This window comes from Cavia porcellus, unplaced genomic scaffold (genome assembly GCF_034190915.1).
Source record: "Cavia porcellus strain 051 isolate PalLab524CR breed Dunkin Hartley unplaced genomic scaffold, mCavPor4.1 scaffold_28, whole genome shotgun sequence".
NCBI lineage: Eukaryota > Metazoa > Chordata > Mammalia > Rodentia > Caviidae > Cavia > Cavia porcellus.
In genome coordinates this window covers 9,140,531-9,151,931 of record NW_026947511.1, presented here as the reverse complement: position 1 = coordinate 9,151,931, position 11,401 = coordinate 9,140,531, and the positions used below count along the sequence as shown (strand labels likewise).

Genomic DNA, 11,401 nt, shown 5'->3' with positions numbered 1-11,401 from the left:
TGAAAGAAAGACAGCCTCTTTAATAAGTGGTGCTGGTAAAACTGGCTTTCCGCATACCAAAGACTAAAACTAGACCCGTGTCTATCACCGTGCACTAAAATAAAGTCAAAATGGATCAAATACCTAAATATTAAAACAGAAACACTAAATCTACTGGAAGAAAAGGGAGGTAGAAATCTTTAAGACATGGGGCAGGCAGAGAGATCATGAACAAAACTCAAACTGCATGGGAAGTGTTTCAAAGAATCAGCACCTGGGATCTCATCTAATTAAAACAATTTGCACATCAAAAGAAATCACCAGCAGAGTGAAAAGACAACCCACAGAATGGGAAAAACATTTTAGCCAACTGTCCCTCAGACAATATCCAGAACATATAAAGAATTGAAAAAAATCAGACGCCTCAAATTCAAAGATCCAATCCAAAAATGGGCAGCTGAGATGAATATGCACTTCTCAGATAAAGAAATACAAATGGCAAATAAATATATGAAAAAATATTCACCATCACGGATCATTCGAGCAATGCAAATGAAAACAACAGACATTCCATTTCACTCCAGAAAGAATGGCTCTCATCGGGTATAGGCAACTACTTTGAAGGCAATAAGATTCACTAAGAAGCCCATTCTGGCTTGACTATTGTCTCCTTTGGAAGCCCTGTAATGTTTACAATGCCTAAGTTTTATTGGTCTTGTTCTCTACTGTTTTGTTCAACTTTATAATATCTAGTGAGATAGACAATTCTTTTTAAGGAAACAGGACACATTGTTGATAACCACTGTTGATAACCTTGTACTCTGTTTTACATCATGTGCTATGTCTATCCTTGGTTTTGACTGACAGCTTTGTTTTACCATATTTGACTTTATTCTCTCCCCCCCCCAAAAAGTAATAAGAACTAAGGAGTAATAAAATCCAAAATGTTTAAATTTTGTTGTAAAAAAGAGAGGGGAAAAAAAAAAGAGCTCTAACGGATATAACAGCAAATGTGTTTAGGGGTGTTAAATAGCTGCCTATAGTAATGTTTTTGGATCATTGAACACAGCTGTTTGCAGTCTCTCTGTTTGAATGTCCACTTTGTATTCTTCGATACTGTGATTTGAGCAACTATTTCTAAGATGATAATATGTAATCTATTAACAGGTGATTTCTTACTGGTTTTTTGTTGTTTTTGTTGTTGTTGTTTTTTGTAGTTCTGTATTATGTATATCCTTACACCACTTTGTTATATTTTGTGTTTTTCTCTTTTTCCTTTTAAATAAAATTAAAAAAAAAAAAGAATGGCTCTCATCAAGAAATCAACCAATAACAAATGCTCGAGGGGCGGGGGGAGGGGGAGAGGAAACTTTCTCCACTACTGGTGGGAGTGTAGACTTGTGCAAGCATTATAAAAATTACTTTGGAAATTACTCAAAAAACTAGGATTGGAGGTCCCATTCAATCCAGCTATTCTCTTTCTGGGCATCTTCCCTCAAGAATTAAAAACATCATACTACAGCTATATTTGCACATCTACGTTTATAGCAGCACATTTAGTAATATCTTAATCCTGAAAACAACCTTTTATGCATCAATTGATGAATGGATTAAAAAGTATGATCTTTTTATATAATGGAGCTCTACTCAGCTATGAAGGACAAGCTCAAGGCTTCTGTAGATAAATGGATGCAACTTGAGACACTACTCGTAAGTGAAATAAATCAGACTCACATGTGTAAACATCATAGTCTCCTTAGTGTAAAAAATTGAAAGAATAAATAAGACCCAAAATGTGTAATAGATTTTGTGAAAGTGAAAGAGGAAGAAATTACTCAAAAGGAAAGAACAACTGGGATGGGGGGAAAGAGAAAAGAAAGAAGGGAATAGATTATATATGCAAGATAATCATAGCACTAATCCCTGTTAGTTCTTCAAAAGAATGGTTTGTGCTTTCATTGGTCAATCATTTTTTATTCCTGTATCTTGTAATCTGAGCATCTATTTTGAAGATAACAATACACAATATAGTAACCACTGTTAATCTTCTCCTATGTTGATTTGAAATCCTGGACCATTGTTTTCTGTCTTTTTTTTTGCTTTGTTTTAAAATTATAAAAAACTCTTCTTTTTACAAAGTACTTATTTCCAGGTATTTTGTTATTGCTATACAAAGCAGATTAATTAATACGGTTGCTTTGATTGTTCTGACATACAAAAAGCTTAATGAACTTTATAGGGAATAAAATCAGTGAAACTTCATTCAACCATTGGAGAAAACTTTCCATACACTAAATGAGTACTGTATAGACAAATACCTAAAAAAACAAATCAAACCCAAAATAAACAAAATATAAAAATGAAGAGGAGGAAGGGATGATTAAATTATTCTCAGCAAACACATTAAAAAGATACTATTACAAATATTCGCTTCAACATTGTTTTCTAAATGCGTCCAAACTTATGGAGTGTTTTATAAATTTATAGTTCTTAAACCTGGCTTCATATATACTTTACAAAGGAACTTTAAAAATAATAGATGCCCTAACCCTATCCCAGACCTACTGAATTAGATCTTTTCTTTAATTTTCTTTTTTCTTTTTCTTTTCTTTCCAGTATCTACCACAATGCGGGGGAACTGAACCCACAGACTTTACACTGAGATGTATCATCAGCCTTTTTTATTTTTCATTTTGTGACAAGAACTCTCTGAGTCACTCAGGTGACCAGGTTGGGCTCAAATTCATGTTTTCAAGTAGCTGGTGAAATGGAATGTTTTAGCATAAGACCTTGGTATTAGTATTCTTTTTTTTCTTCCTTGGATGATTTTAATGTGTAGCCAATGTTGAGAACCATTGATAAAAAGTCCTGAATTGATTGATTTATTGCTATAAAATTGTCGGGTATCATTCTGAACAACCCATATCTTTTTGATATCAGTTATACCTGTGAACTTCAATTAATCCTATACATAATAACCTAATTATGAAAATTAATATAGTTTTGTTGTTCTCTCACTGACCCATATCAGACTGAAGAAGCAACTTTTTTCCTCAGAGGAGATTTTACTTGATGTGAGTACCCATTTTTGTTTCTTGGATTGTTCTTTCATGGGTCATCATATGGTTGTTTTGCAGTAACAGATTCAGAGAGCTGAAATTGCTATTTCAGGAAATACAGCTGGTTTCAATAGATAAATATGAGCTCATTTTCATGGAAAGTATTTCATCAAACATAGCAGAGTTACAAAAATAATACTAGCTGCCCCTCAAATAAGTAATTATGGTCTTAGTTTGTAATATGTCAAATAAACCATAAAATGATGAATTGTTCTCAGGAGTATTTTGAAAAATTATAGTCTATAAATGTTCTGGATGATGAATTTAAAGTTTTAGTATAGCTAACATTTTATTTAGCTACTCCAGTAAGATACATGAATGAAGCAGTCACAACACAGAGCTTGGGGGGAAAGGATGGCTAATTTTTATGATGATTTAGAAACTCGAAAAGTATAATCTTAAATCATTAATTCCATATTTATAAGAGGCTCATAAATAAGAATTTTATCCCAGTAAAAAGATAATCTATTTTCAAGACATGTTAGGAGCGCTCAGAAACTGAAACACTTAATGGGGGGGGGGGTTTCTCAACAGCAGCAATTAAAAGTCACTAGGAACAGACTCAAAAAATTGACACAATATACTTCAAAAATTTTATATCCCCACTAGTCACATAAATAAGTATAAATGCATTCACCAATCTTTGGATATTGAGTTCTGTGTTGTACTTTTTGGCTAAACCATGCTCATGTTGCTTGCTTGTATTTGAAGTGGGCCAGGGTATTTAAGAAGCATGTAAAATACCTTAGTGCAAAAAACACTCAGATGTTTTTGCTGTATTTTTACAACACGTTATATCTGTCTATTCTACATCTAAGTAGTAAATTATTTGTTCATGTTGCTCTTTTAAGCTTTGCATTCTTTTTTTATAAATTGAGATAAAATCATGTAACAAACTTCACTGATGTAATCAATTCTAAAGAAGAGCAAGTCTTGAGTGACTTTTAGTATATTCACAATATTCTGCAGCCATCACCATGACCTAATTCCAGAACATGGCCATCATCCCGAAAAGCAGCTCTGCACCGTTATCAGTCACTCCTTGCTCCCCCATCTCATCTCCTGGAGACCAGCACTCAAATTGTCTCTGGATTTGCTTCTCCTGAACATCTCAAGTTAGTGGAATCATACTTCTTATATGTGATCCTGTGTATCTAACTTTTTTCACCTTATATTTTCAAGGTTCATCAATTTCATTAAATTGGTAGCTCGTTCATAAACATGTCTTATTTTAATGGCTGCTTGCCATAATTTAGTATTGAATTTCTCTCTAAAGTTCCATGTGTTAAAACACAAGTGTCCACGCCAGGTGTGGTGGTACACACTTGTACCCTGTGACCCTGGGTAACTAGGGTCACACTTTTAAGGGAGCTGTGAGACCCCACACATCCTCCTTCTGTCTGTTTTTACTCCCCAGCCATGCAGTGAATGTTTTCAGCCACGCATTCTCATCACTGCTACACAGACACAAAGCAATGGGTCTGCTTAGTCTTGAACTGGAATCGCCAAAGCCTTGAGCCAAAATAAATTTTTTCTCTTTACAAGGTAATCGTCTGAAGTATTTCATTATAGTATTGTGGGCCCATATGGAAATCAACTTAGTTTTCATAGAAATAGCATTCTGTGTTGGCACTCACATTAAATTGGTTATATGATATTTAATTAAATTGCAAAATTACAGTATCAAGACCAGAACCAAACACCACAGCAAATGTGCACTGAAGCCAGAAAGAACAAAATATAGCAATTTATTACATGATAGCTACTGCTACAATGATCTCTGTGCTCAGTATGTATTCCATGGGGGAACAAGAACATTGGTTAGCTCAGTGAGCTGCTTTCTTGTTAGCCAGCACTCTACTACCTCAGTATTAACAGGTCCAGAAGTGATTGTCTGTTATACAACCCAACACAGCCTCAACAGGCTCCTAAAAGGAAACCTTCCATCAGTTCTCAAAAAGAAGCAAGAGCAGACGGGGATGTAGTTCTGTGATACAGCTTGGCTAATACAAACAAAACCTCAAAAGGGAAGGATAAAGAAGAGAAAGGTAAAGAAGAAAAGGGAGAGAAATGGTTTCTCTTACGTCTGGGTGCAAGCTCCTTCTGTCTCTTTATAGCCTCTATTACCATTCGCACGGAAAAGAGGGGCTCAAAGTATCGCCTTTACACAAACCATGGAAAAGCAGGAAATGTTTATTAAATCAACCAATTAATGACATAGTGTGTTAAATACTTGACATAAAACTTCCTACTTGGCTAGAGGACCTCACTTTATCATCAAGAAAAAAGAAAGGGATGCGAATCTGATGGGCCAAAGAGGTTAACAAATGAAGAAAATCATTAACTACCTGGGTGCTTAGCAGTCTTCAGAAATTGTGAGGTTTTTTCTATGTGCTGAGCAGAGAACACATTTAAATAGGACACAGTTAGATAATAACACTTTCAGATGTCCTTTGATAGCAAACAATTTGAAAACAGAGACAGGGTCTACATAATGAAATCTCTCTATCTCTTCAACTGTGAATATGGTTTTTTTTTATTAAATTATACCACTTGAATGGATGAGTTTTTAGATATACTAAAAATGTACTCCTAAGAAAGCAGATTTTAATTTTTTGATTCTTAAAAGTAAAGCAATTGGGTAGATAAAGGATATATAAATAAAAATGAAAACAACAACAGCAACAATAAAAAAGAAAAAACCACTGAAATGTTATTTAGCTGTATTCAACCAAAAACTGCCAAGTTCATTTTGATAAGTCTTTGTTAAAAACAACAAACATGCCTGAACTTGCAAATCATGCTGTTTTGAGGAAAATGCAATTGAGAGAATCAGGCAGTGCTTAAAACTGGAATTTCTGATTTAAAGAAAGAACTACCAAGGAGACAGGTGCACCAATAAGTCACAACCCCTCCGTACCCCACGATTATGAAGGAGAGTGGGGTGAGGGGAGTATAAAGTGAGTAAAATAAAAACAACACTATCTTCATAAGTAAAAGACTAGCTACATCTTACAGGCTCCAGTATTAACACAGCAGCCTGACACTTTTGAAAAAACTAATCATTCCATGCTTCATTAAAGTTTAAATCACCACAGTGATGTTGTTGCAATAAAGGAAATGGATTCCAAAAAAAACATACTTTAAACAAAGGTGGGAACTATTATTCATACCATAGAAGGTTCATAAAACTCAAAGCAACTTCATCTGTGTATTTCATTTGTTGGTTTCCCATGACTGTAGGAGCAACCAATTCATAGAATCAGAAACAAAACAGACTGGAACATTTCTGTTTATTTTCATTCTTTAGGAGAAACTGACAGTCTCTTCTGTCTGCCTAACAAAGACCTGGAAAACTGTCAGAAATAACTGTAACTGGAGCTTTACAGATCAAAAATCTTTGTTTTGTTCACTGACACATCTAAAATACACAGCAAAGCACTCAACATTAGGAGATACTCAATTAATATATGTTAAATTGAATTAAATTTTTAAAATATGCAGTGTAGTGCAATGCAAGTCAGTGTTAATTGCAAGCCATGACTTCTATGACAGCTGAAGTGATAAACACAAATGAATGGTGCTCCAATAGGCCATGTTTCTCAAGCCAGCTCTAAGGCCACATGTAAATAAGGATTGCTAATTTTTAGTTATACTACAAAGGGAATTTCACTAAATTGACCTGTCTCATCTATTTCAGAAGTCCCTCAGTTATAAAAAGATGGCTGGGCATGGTGGCGCATGCCTGTAATTCCAGCACTCTGAAAGCTGAGGCAGGAGGATCTCTGAGAGTTTGAGGCCAGCCTGGACTACATATGCAAGTTCAAGGCCAGCCTGCACTACACAGTAAGACCTTGTCTCAGAACAAAATCAAACAAGCAAACAAACAAAGACAAGAAAATTATGACTAAGTGACTTTGGTCAAACGATTTTTGTTCAGAATGCTATGTACACTGACCTACGTGGGAATGAGAAGGCCTGGATCCCTGAACCGGGTCTGAATCTGGTGGCTATCAGTCTCTAAAATACTTTTTGTGGCTAAGATACTGTAATTGTAGGTGATCAAGGCCAGTCACTCAATATTCTTTTCCCATTCTTCCTCTCTGCAGCAGACACAGGTTCAACACTTTAGAGGCACCAATATTATTAGCCCTTGTCCTGCATGTCTTTGGCCACTAGACACATTAGGCAGAGGGGCAGCTGACGATTTTAAAAATCAGGCGGCTTGGATACCTGGAGAGACAGTGTGTTTCTGAATTTAGCAAGCCTGCAGATTTTTTTTTTTTTTTCTGGGCCAAGCTAGCAGGCCCTGGGAATGACCAGTTCTCAACTAAGAATCATTGAGAGGAAACTAATTAGAAGTCCTTTAAAATGGAAGTGTTTGATTTAGAACGCTGTGTGGTGAGTTTGCAATAAAGTTTTCACTGCTTTTCATAGTGGCAAGATGTAATATTGATATTAAATTTAATCCATTAAAAACCGTGAATGCTGGTGTGTTTATAATAGATCACACTGGAGGAATAAATATTACTGTCATTTAAAATGCAACGGAATCCAAGAAAAATCTGGAAACCTGCATTTGGTAACCACAGGACCCGAGATCAGAACAGCTCTTCTCTTGCCACCTGCCCCAAAACGACTGCAGTGGACACAACAGAGTGGGCACCTGTCTCTCCTAAACCAGCAAGCTTGCCGGGTGGCCCGGTGAGGGTCCCGGAACAGGCACGGATTGGACGCGCAGAGGGAGCCGCGAACCTCCAGGTCCTGCGCCACTCCAAGCCCAGATCTAAGCCCCGGTCCGGCCTCAAAGGGTGACAGCGTCCACCAGCCACCGCGCCCTCCGCTTAAGCAAGTTGGAGCGCGGGAAGAGCGCGAGCCCAGAGTTTCCCAGCCCGGGCTCCGGCATCGCACGCTGGGCTCCCGGCAAGCCTGCACCCCAGACGGCTGCAGGGGACCCAGCTCTCGGGCTCCGCAGCCCGCACCGAGCCTCGGCCCAGCCGGACCCCCGCGCGAGGCTCGTCCGCCCCCGCCCCCCGGCCCGGCCCGCAGTCCTCACCTCGCCGGGACCGCGGCAGCCCTGCTGGCGGAGGCGCGCAGACATGTCCCCGGACTCCGGGAGCCGCGTCCCCGCCGGCCCCTCCTCTGGCCCGGGCGCGGAGGTCCGCGCTGCCGAGGGGCGGGAGCAACGGCGGGAGGCGCCGGCGAGCTCGGCCTGGGCCGCCGGGAAGCGCAGGGCAGGACGGCGGCGTGGGACCGTCCAGCTGCTTGTCTGGGAAAGCCGGGGCTAGCTCGGTCCCGCCAGGTCCACAAGGGACGCTGCCCTGCAGTCCGAGGGCACTTATCCGCGGGATTCTCGCGCCACTGCTGGGGTTCGGCTGGGTGAGGGGCTCCGGCAGGCAGGACGCCTCGCCGTTATGTAACGCAGCAGGCCGGCTGCCCACCGAGCCGCTTCGGAGGGACTGCTGGACTCGTCCCAGGAGCAGCCCGCACTGCCCTGACCTCTGCAAACAGAGCAGGTCTGGTGTGCTCAAAAAGAACTTTTCTCCAAAGGGTCAAAAACAAGATCTTGGGAAGGAATAGGACTCTTTCAGGGATAGCTGTCAAAAAGGGTACCTGCCATTCAATCCTATTTCACAGCACAGAAACTGAAGTTCCCCTTTCTTTTCATGGGAATGCAACACTGGGCCGGCCCAGTGGCCCCATCCCTGACTTTTCTGCTGTAAATTTACACTTTAGCATGATAGTAGCCTGCTGTACCTGTGAATGTCTTTCCCTGAAGGACGCAGAAAGGAATCTATCTGTTTACCCAGTTAGTGTGAGGAAGGGTATGCTGTGTACACTAGTGCAAGAGTGGCAAAATGGAATTTTTACCCATGCTGTTCTCCATCCAGCTGGTTTTATGTATGTTTACCTGAGTATCACAGACGGTCCAGGAGACCCACGTCACTACAGGATTTGTTAAAAAATAAATAGATAAACAAATAAATAATTTTCTTTTGATTTTTCTGATGAAAAGCCAGATTTGCAAGTTTTGGGTGAAGTCAAAAGCGAGTCATCAGTTTATGGGTGCATGGATGATGAAAATGATCCATTATGGTAAAATACATACTTTCATAACAGAAGAATGGTGTAAATGGACGGATAGGTGGTGATGATGATGGTGATGGTGATGATGACTGTGAAACCGAGAAAGAATTGACTGATACAGACACAAGGAATGCAGACCTCCTTGATTGAGATCAAGAAAACAGCAATATGAGTATCATATTTGACTAGTCAAAATGTTGTAGAATGGCTAATGGAGCCAAAAAGAATGATCCAATGTTAAAATTAGGTCCAAAAATATAATGAGAGTTTTGGCAGACACGAAATGTATTGGACAAAATGTGAGCATTGTCATTTAGTGTCGGAAATTGTAACAGACTAAATGCCACAAGATGTTGTGAAATACACAAAGGGGGAAATGCAAGCAAAACGTTCTGTATGCAATAGCCCTATTCAAAACTATATTTGTTATGTTATATTATAATGCTTCACCCCATTAGCATTCACAGGTCTACTGACTTTAGCAGGGGTTTCTCATGGTAATCACAGGAATCTAACTTCTGGAAAAGTGATAGGTTAAAATATGGTATATAAATGTTTATGCCCTTGTAGCTGCAAAGACATCTTAATCTTTTAATTTAGACATTTATCCTGGAACTCAGACATCAGGTCCCTAGTCATACAGTAATAAACTGAACATTGTGAGCAGACTTGTTGTTCAAACCTCCCAAACTAATTATAGTGTGACATTTGACCATTGCTTTACCAATGTCTAATTGATGTTACATTTGCTAACAGAGCACAAGTTGCCCAGCACAGGAACTGCATACAAAACAAAACAAATTCCAAATGAAGTGATGCAATTTTAAAGCAGAAAATGAATAGTATAATCTTTGAATTTCAGAAATATATAACTTTGGCTTCACATTTGGCAACGAAAAACAAACTGTCAACACTGATGTCAACATCTCACCATGATGGGGAAATATTGATAGGGAAACCTGGACAAAATGGAGGCTCAGCTGGAAACTTCTAAACAAACAAAAGGTGGAATAAAAGTTGATGATGAGTTATATAGCAACCATGATGCCACTTGAAACACAAAGCATTGGCCATGACTGTGTTTTACTCAATCCTAAATGTGTACAGCAGTTTGATAGCTTACAAAGAATATAACAAGTGCAAAATACCATGGAACATTTTCTTAAGAGGACTGGGACAGCAACTCATAATAGATCATTTACAGCAGAGGAAAAACAAAATGATTTTGTCCAGGGAACTTGGCAAAATTATTTTGCAGCACACTGGTGAGCTGACAGGTAAACAGGCAGGCACAGCATCGCAAAGTCCTGCTACAATGAGGAAACAGAAAGACATCAGTGAGAAAGGACAGGAAAACAAAACACATGTGCTATCAGTGTAAGGGATATTTACGTATGTAACATGCAGTTGTCATGTGTAAAGACTGCCTGTGGTGTGACAGTTGAAGCATAAATTATTTCAGCGGTACACTTTTGTTTATATTTATACTGCATTTCACATAGGTGTTTATTTTTGATGTTATCTTTTGGGTTTTGTAAGCAAGTAAGCATCTGATGCAAACATGTTGGTGTCCATTCCGAGCACTCATTACAAATTTGATATTTTATTTTATTGTATTGGTAGCATAATTCCCTGTTAGGTGTATGTTGTACAATATATTAGGAGGGTCCTGAAAAAACAGGAAAAGGAAGATGACAAAACTGCCACATAGGAAAGAAAAGCAACGCACTTGCTGTCAGTATGAGACGTACTCATAGAACATGCAGTTGTCATGTATGATGACTGCCTTGGGTGTGACTCATGAAGCAAAGCTTATTTTTGTGGTAGAGTTCTATTGTCATTTTCATTTTAGTTCATACAGGAATTTATTCCTTATGTTATCATTTAGGTATTGTAAGCAGCTACCCTGCTGATATAGAAATGCTGATGCCTGTTCTAAATGCACAAATACATATTAAGAATCTGATATTTTATTTTATTGATAACACTTTACCTTATGTGTGTCAGTATAAGCAGTATGTGTATACAGAACATGCTGTCGTCATGTGTACAGATTGCTTTAGTTGTGATAACTGAAGTAAAGCTTATTTTTTTATAAAGTTCTATTGGTATTTTCATTGTAGTTCATATAGGAGTTTATTTGTGTTGTCCTTTTTTAGACTTTGTATACCAAAAAACATTCAATATTGAAAATTTTGATGCTTTTTAATAAACAT

The 11,401-nt window shown here is 38.4% G+C and overlaps 1 protein-coding gene across 3 annotated transcripts in view; it reads right to left on the bottom strand.

Annotated features, from left to right (window-relative positions):
* Positions 1 to 8,295, bottom strand: part of Slc16a12 (solute carrier family 16 member 12) — a 79,643-nt gene extending 71,348 nt beyond the window's left edge. For 2 of the 3 annotated variants that reach the window (XM_013156857.3, XM_063239480.1), the window contains exon 1: positions 5,183 to 7,980. The gene's annotated coding sequence lies outside the window, so the exon portion shown is untranslated. Of the gene's footprint in view, positions 1 to 5,182; positions 7,981 to 8,154 lie in introns of those variants that run through there. The other variant, XM_003473554.5, reaches the window with a different exon arrangement.
* Between the last annotated feature and the right edge of the window lie 3,106 nt (positions 8,296 to 11,401).